We start from the raw sequence: 7,846 nt of genomic DNA, 5'->3' as shown, positions 1-7,846 counted from the left end.
TTTACATAAAAAGACTAAGAAAATAAGATATTCTAGGCTTCTCAGTATTTAGGAATGAAGCAAATATGTATAGTAGTATTGAAATGATTCCTCCTTTTTAAAACAGAGGTTGCTTAGATTTTTTGGTGATTCTTTATCAAGACATAGGTAAGTAAAAATCATTCAAGTTCTTCAGAAACAGAAATCCTTACCGCTCCTCCTTGTTGTAACAGAAAATTAACTCTTTTCCCTCCACTCTCATTAGGAGCTATTTCCTAAGGTATTTTATTTATTGCTCTTAAAACAATTTCAGCACACAAGAACAGCCTCAGCAGCAAGAAATAAGCATTCTCACGGATAAACAATTTCCCCAGGCTCATTTCCATAAGTCGGATTCCAGTACGTAGGAACCTGAGGTTTCAGAGATAGAAGTTAATGTGCTGTTTGCAAGATGATCTCCAAGTGCTGGCACACGATGTTAATCATGTATTTCAAATCCCTCTTGGAACTTTTATTTTGAGGAATAAAATACATGATTCAGGTTAAACACAAAACAATAAGTATGGAAACAAAATTACCGTTATTTTGGTTTCCTGAGAAATCGCGCAAAGCTGAAAATAAACCTTAAGGAGAGATTTTATTCACTCTTATAAAATTAATTAACAATTGGATTTATCAGTCTTAATTTTGCTCTTTTTTTTTCGTCTTTAACTAAAGGGGTCCTAAACCCAACTCTTTTTGACGAAAGCCATTCTTCGCACCTCTTCGCGCTTCCAGAAGACGGGCGAAGAAAATGGGGATTAAAAATTAGGCTGCCGCCGGGAAGCGCCCTCGACACCCCCCGGGAAAACCTGGGCCGCTCCTAGGTTTTCCTAGGATCCCAGCTTCTCCTGCCTCCGCCCTCCCTCCCTGCCCGACAGCACCGCCTCCCGCTGCCCCCCCCCGGCGGTGGCGAGAGCCGTGGCTACAGGCAGGGAGGGGGCGTGGCTAGGAGAATAGCTATGAGCATGGCTATGGGCGTGGCTAAGAACAGATGGGCGTGGCTACGGGCAGGGAGGGGGCGTAGCTAGGAGCACGGGTATGAGTGCGGCAGTGGGCGTGGCTATGATAATTACTATGAAAATAGTCGTGGGCTTGGCTATAAGCACGGAAGCGGGCGTGGCTATGAACAAGGTTATGTGTCCATCGGTGGGCGTGGCTATAGGCGTGACAGTGGCTGGGCTATGAGCCTAGCGGTGGGCGGGGCTATAAGCATGGCTGAGTAAGGCTGTGGGCGTGACCATGATGACGGATGGGCGTGGCTATGAGCATGGCTATGAGTACGGCGGGGGGCGTGGCTATGAACACGACCACGCCCCCTTGGTGGCGCACCGCCCCCCCACGGCCTGTGGGCGGTGGCGGGAGCGGCGCCGGGTCTGCGCGGCGGAGGTAGCGGTGAGCGGGCAGGCGGCGGCGGGGGTTGCTGTACCGGTGGTTGTCAGTACGGGTGCGTGCCTGTGTCTGTGGCTGGGCCGGTGCGGAGCCCTTCTCCGGGTGCTGGCGAGGCGCTGCTTGTTGCGGTAACGCGGGGTTTAGGCAGCGGCTCGCGGTGCCCGGGCGCGAACGGCGAGCGCTGCTGCAGGGGAGCCGGCTGCGATAGCGCTTGGCTCCTCCCTCGCTCTTTCAAGTGTATTTGTTCCGCTGATCCGCGGTACGGGGCTACCCTGGGGCTCAAAGCAGCGGGAGGGGCTGCCGTTAGTAACGATTAATGCCAGGCGGTGAGGAACTTTGGTTTAAATAATTGCTAACCCTGTTCTGAACCAAACCTTTTTGTCTTGTTAAAGCAAGTCCATCGCCTTTGGCAACTATGACCTTTGTATATGGATGTGCGAGAGCTCTGCGTGTATATACATTACATTATTACCTACGTAGGTTAAATAATCGTGCATATCATTGCATATAATAGTTATAAATATATAATACATATCATATAAAGTAGGTAATGGCACAATTTTATGCTAAGCACATCATATTTATTTTACTTTTTTGTTAGTTGGGAGGCTGCCTTAGCGTTATCCTTTCAAAAAATTTGGAGCGTTATCCTTTTAAAAAATTTGGAGCGTTATCCTTAAACTCAAGTGGCCTGAGCATTTTAGGATATGTATAAAGAAAGCCTAGGAAAACAGAGTACGCAATTGAAAAGCAATTTATAAAGCAAAGGAAGTTCTAGTGATGGGGTTGCTGGGTTTGACACATGAGCAGCTGCCTGTGCTCTTCCTTGAAATACCTTCAAGGAAGGTATTTGGCTGTGAAAAAGGCCAAACTCAATACCAATTTGGTTATTAAGCAGGTATTGCTTTAATACATAGTACGACATCAGACACACAGGGAATCATTTCACCTAATGTGTGTCCACTGAGGCTGGTTACAGGACTTCTATATTGGTTAAACATACATATTCATATAGATTCTGAGAAACACTGGTTACATATTCTGGGAAATATTGGTTAGACATACATAGAACTCATTATCATATCTTGTCACCCACTCTGGTATGTACATTGCAGTTACTTTGTGGCTTCAGAATCCTCTGATGCTCTTTATCTTATCTCCTTCCTCCTTGTGTCCTCTTGATGAGCTCAGGTCTGTCCTTTGTTCCTGCTGGGGAACTGTCCTTGTTTCAACTAGTAAACGAGCCAAACTCCTGCTACAATCACATTCTCTTTCCGCAAGCCGGCCAAGATTTGATTCTTACTATCGTTAATGATTTATTCCTTTCTTCCTTCAACTGTGTTTGCTGTTTGTCTGGCACCCACCTGCTTGGTTTGCCCTGCAGAGACAGGAGTCACAGTTATCAGCGCGACGGGCAGGGTGCTCTCACAGCTCCATGTGGCATTTTTTTTTGTAAATATTGGCTAATTCTGCTAGCAGCAGTGAAAAAGTAAAGGCAGGCAGAGGTGTGAAGCCGTGCCACTGAGGATCAGGGTCTGGCCAGCTTGCCTGCATTTGGAGCACCCTCCTGGTAGGTGCCCACATCACCCATTGCCCAAGGGAGACGGCAGCTTGAGTTTTTATTTGTCACTCTGCTTTCGCATTAGCAGGAAATAGCTGAAGCAGACAGTCTTCCTATTTGTACTAAGGAAAACTGAAACTAAAAGTATTGCAAGGCAGAGCTTTTCTGAATGACACAAACTGGACTTGGGTTAGAAAAAATGGAAATGCTGATGTTTGTGGCCAAGATGAAAATGCTGTTTATGCCTACTTCAGCCTAGGGTATTATGCTATGCTTATAATGCTTGACTTGAAATCCAGAAGTCTTTTGTTTATCATTTATATTTTATATTAAATCAAAGAAGTAATTACCTATTAATTTCATTTTAAAGAACTTGCATTGGTGCATGATACCTGGATTCATATACTTGTAAGGGCTTATAATACATGTGAACTCTGCGATAGATTATTATCATTCTTCACAATTTTATTTGCAAAATAATTGTGTTTAGGTATTTTAAAAAAGGAGAAAAATACTCTGTAAATGTTTCTACTAATGTATTAACAACATGATCTCTCCAATATGTTAGTGTAATTAGAAGACAGTAGCAACTAGAAGCCTCATCCAGTTACTGGTGCCGAATGGTAGGAGCTGTGCAAATACAGGCAAAAAGGAAGACTTTGGTCCTAGAGAACTTATGGAATAGAAAATGATACTATTTGTAAACAAGACACTGTTTGTGAACATAGAAACAGTTGTTTTGTTTAGTTTAGTTTAGTAACTCCAAATGTCCGCACAAATGCCAAATCCACTATAAATTATTGTTGTTCCTTTTTCATTTTGTGTTTTTGTAGTTTAACTGTAGTTAACTGCTATGAGCTGAGCTACTGGAATTAATGATTTGTTGCCAGCTTGCAGATGCTCTTCCCCAAAATGAGCTGTTTCATGATAGAATCTGCTGCAATTGTTTTTATATTTGAATGTCATAGTAATTTATTTGAATTAGGCAGGTTTATTGGTTTTTTTTTTGGGGGATGGTGTTTTGGGTTTTGCCTTTTTTTTTTTTCTTTCAAGATATATTTGTGGTACAGTGAGCCAGGGCTAGGCTAGTAGAAAGCTGGAGTATTGTCACCACATTGTGTTGCTGTGTTTCATGAAATATTGTCTAGCTCCTATCTCAACAGACTGTTTTCTATTCTTTTTCCTTGTTCCCTGCCTTGCAGGCAGAGCTGGGTAAACATTGCCTTTACTCTTCACGGCCACTCCCTTTGATCTTTTAATACACTTAGAAGTTGTTTACAGCTCTGCTTTTCTGCATCAACTCTTGGGGAAGAGCTGTTGTCAAGGCAGCACCTTTAACCAGCCCTGATGTACCTGCTGCAGCTACCTTTGTGCTCACTGCATGCACACTGCGCTGTGATGCTTTTAGCATAGACACAGCATATGGGTCTGACGCGAGCAGTGCCATGGAGGCTCTAAGTGTGCTGGGGCTTCCTTTCCCAAGCACAGTGACAGGAAGAGCCAAAGCACCGGCCATTTGGGTCAAGCTGAGTAATTCTCAGGCATAAGAAGAGAGGTACTGCTTTACTTCGAGCCAGCAGTTGATAAATATGTCGTGATGTGACTTCTCTTGGTGAGCTATCACCATCTAGCCAGGACCGGTGATGTGATTGATGTAAGGTAGTAGCAATGAGTGGATGAGGACCAGAGCATAGGCGACATTCCCAGATTTTTATTTTTTTTTTAATGCTGCACATTAACCTCTTGCAGAATAGCTTTTCCCAGACAGAAAAGGTCGTGGCAGTCACTGTTTTGAAGCTTCCTGCATCCTGTTCCTAGTTGAGCAATTTACAGCACTTCTCGATGCTTCCTTGCTTCCTCTGGCTGCTTATTACCCCTTCTGTAGAGCAGCATTGCATTTGGCTCAAGGGACTGCTTCTTCTGATACCAAATATGCTTGCTTGATTGTGGTGTTTCCTTCCATCCACCCTTCTGCTGGTTCTCTGATCCCATGGCATGACAGATGCTGTTTAAAATATTGATGTTGGGCCCTTCTGACTATAAAGGGCTAGATGAGTCTTGCAGCCCTATTGTAGTCAATTTTTGCTCAGTACTTTTCCTAATTGGCATAAATTCAGGCAACTTCAACCTTTTCTGCTTTTATCATACCAATTTGTAATTTCTTTGAAAGAAAGAAAGAAAGAAGCACTTCTCTGGCAGGTTGATTAAATAATTATATGCATAAAAAAAGACTAAAAAATCCCCAACACCAAATACTAAAATAAATCACAAAGTTTAAAAGTTGCGAGCATTTGCTTAGCAGCGTGGACTGCTGGAGGTGTTTCTCCCTCCTGGGAGTACATAGTTAGGATATGACAGGTGACAAATTCAGTGTATCATGTCTCTGCAATATATCACATGGATCTTATTTTCATGCATGTGGTATGTAGTATGATAAGCTTTTGCCTTTTGTAAGCAAAGAAATATGAGATCTGGATAATTTAGGATATCCTGATTTTATTTTTTCTCAAACATTTAGCGTCTTTTTATTGCTTCAGGAAAAATAATTCAGCCGCTTTTTTGTTCTTCTGCTGCTAAAAATGCTGAGAGAAAAGCACAGCTATGTGTCCTACAGGATTTCCCTGCCTTCTTGGCGGGAATAGCTCTTGTGATAGAGAAGCAAATCATGCTGTAGTTGTTTGTTGATTACTGGGAACTGTATGCACGAATCTGGTGCATAATAATTTGGTTCTGGATCTGTTGCTAAATCACTGTGCAGTACAGCACGCGGGTCAGGTGCCTGGACACAGGTGGCTGATGCCTTTCACAATGACTGCCCAAGGGATCCAAGACATTTGTATGAGGCTGATGTCATGAGATGTCCTTCAGTCGATCCACCCTTTTCTTGGATAGCAGCTGAAGAGTAAGTAGGATGCCTTGTGATCATCCACGAAGACTCTGAATGTTTATGTTTTAGCCATCTGAATCCTACTTGTATCTGTTTCCCCAGGGCAGGGGAATCAGTGGGAGATTTAACAAGCAAATAATCCAATAACGTAATCGCAAATGGCCCCATGTTTCCCATCATGTTCCTCCAGTGATCCTCTTTCAGCTTGGAGAACTTCAACATATTATTTCTGTTCTTGAGGTCTACGTAGTGATAAGTCTTCACAAAATCCTTAAAAGCGCTCAGGGCTTCCAGTCCCAGAAACCAGTTTCCTTTTCCACTTTGCTGGATGTGTAGTATTTATACACACACGTTTTTTCCCTGACTATACTCACTCCAATACTTAGGAGATGTCCACATAAATAAAATACAGCCTATATTCTTACTACTTCTGTTTTGCAAAAAGCTTATTGTTAAACAGGGTATGTCTTGGGATTGGTGCTGTGCAGGTGTTGCTCAGGGTGTCTGTATGCTGGCACTGCATGCTGTCTCACTGGCACCTCAGTACGAGTTATTTCAGAATGTCTCCCAGTACCACAGAAGAATTAATCAATAGAAATGAACTGTGCAGAAACCTTTATGACTTGGCATTACACTGCCAGCCTGATGGGTTTGAAAGGAGTTCCTCTTTGCTCCAGCATCTTCATATCCCTGGTATTATGGTTTGCCAAAGTATTGTTTAGCAATATGCATACTGATGAGTTGCATTTGTTTGAGAACAAATAAACCAATGATTTTGTTATGGTGTTTTTTTTCCCCCAGTAACTCTTGTGTATAAAGTTAGAATGCAGTTTATTTTCCATGCTTACTTTTTTTGTGGTATGAAGAAATTAATGTTTCTTGGTATTTAAAGGATTTGTGGCTTACGAAAATTACTTCTTCCTCTCCCTTTCTTCTTTACCAGAGTTGTCTAGGAGGCTAAACTCACTTACACAGGTATTCTGCGCCTTAAAGCAAAATGGATGTTTTGCTCCTGTAACAAAGCATCTGTTTTATTACAGAGCTGACAGTGAGTAATGTACCCTGACCTCTTTGTGTGTGTGTGCTGCCAAGACATCCTTCAAGTTCAAGTTCCTGCACCTCCTTTGCCTCAGGGAAGCCCTAACTGCTCACATACCTTGCTCCATGTGTACAACAGTCACCGGGTTATAATTTTGTGTCTTCTAATAGTCTTGTTGTTTTAATTGCATAATGGTGGTGTGTGGTTTTAAATTAGTCATAACTTTGGTACCCATTTTAATGAGATCTTCAGCTGTCTTCCCAGAGGCGAAGGCTTTGTTTTCCCAAGACTAGTGTGCCTTTCCCCAGAAGAAATGAATTTCTACTATTGAGTCATGAGAAGGCGAGGTGGTAAGAGGAGTGTTGGGGAGTATTTATAGAGAAGAGAAATAGCTGCAAGTCTTGGGTGCTGGAGAGTATTTTGATAGTGCCAGAGCCTATGACGTGCTGGGCGTTTGCCTGTATAAATAGTCACATCAGTGCGTAGTGTCATTGCAATCATACTTGCTTTGAGAACATCTGAATGTAATAGCCTTGTCTCTCATAGTGTGGAGGAACACAACCCCAAAATACCCTCACGTGTCTTGAGACATGTGAAACAATGAGACCAGCATTTAATGGTTGCAACACCAGTTGGTCTGGTCACCAAGAATTCAAGATTGTGTTGCGTTAGTGATGTCTGCTCACATGATAACTGGTTGCTGTAAGAGTGTTTGGAGTTGAATCAACAGGGTTGTTGGGGAGACAAGAAGGCAAATCTTTATTCCAGATAAATAAAAATCCTTTATCTTGCCCTCTCTGCGTGGATGAGGGCGGGAATTGCTGTGAAGATGATGGGGAAGGCAGCCACATGGGTGGCTTCAACAGTCTCTCCTCCTCCCAGATCGTGAAACTGGATTTAGTCAGTAAGATCCAAGAATTGGAAAGGATTTATATCTAAAATGTCCCTT

The 7,846-nt window shown here is 42.8% G+C and overlaps 1 protein-coding gene across 3 annotated transcripts in view; it reads left to right on the top strand.

Moving 5' to 3' along the window:
• Nucleotides 1–1,337: 1,337 nt before the first annotated feature.
• SNX10 (sorting nexin 10) overlaps nt 1,338–7,846 on the top strand; it is a 36,525-nt gene continuing 30,016 nt past the window's right edge. Inside the window, exon 1 of one of the 3 annotated variants that reach the window (XM_054059776.1) lies at nt 1,338–1,413. The gene's annotated coding sequence lies outside the window, so the exon portion shown is untranslated. Of the gene's footprint in view, nt 1,466–7,846 lie in introns of all 3 variants that reach the window. The other 2 variants (XM_054059775.1, XM_054059778.1) reach the window with 2 other exon arrangements.

Source organism: Cuculus canorus, chromosome 2 (assembly GCF_017976375.1).
Source record: "Cuculus canorus isolate bCucCan1 chromosome 2, bCucCan1.pri, whole genome shotgun sequence".
NCBI classification, from domain to species: Eukaryota; Metazoa; Chordata; class Aves; order Cuculiformes; family Cuculidae; genus Cuculus; species Cuculus canorus.
Note: the sequence above shows the minus strand (reverse complement) of the source record. Positions and strands in the feature narration are given on the sequence as shown.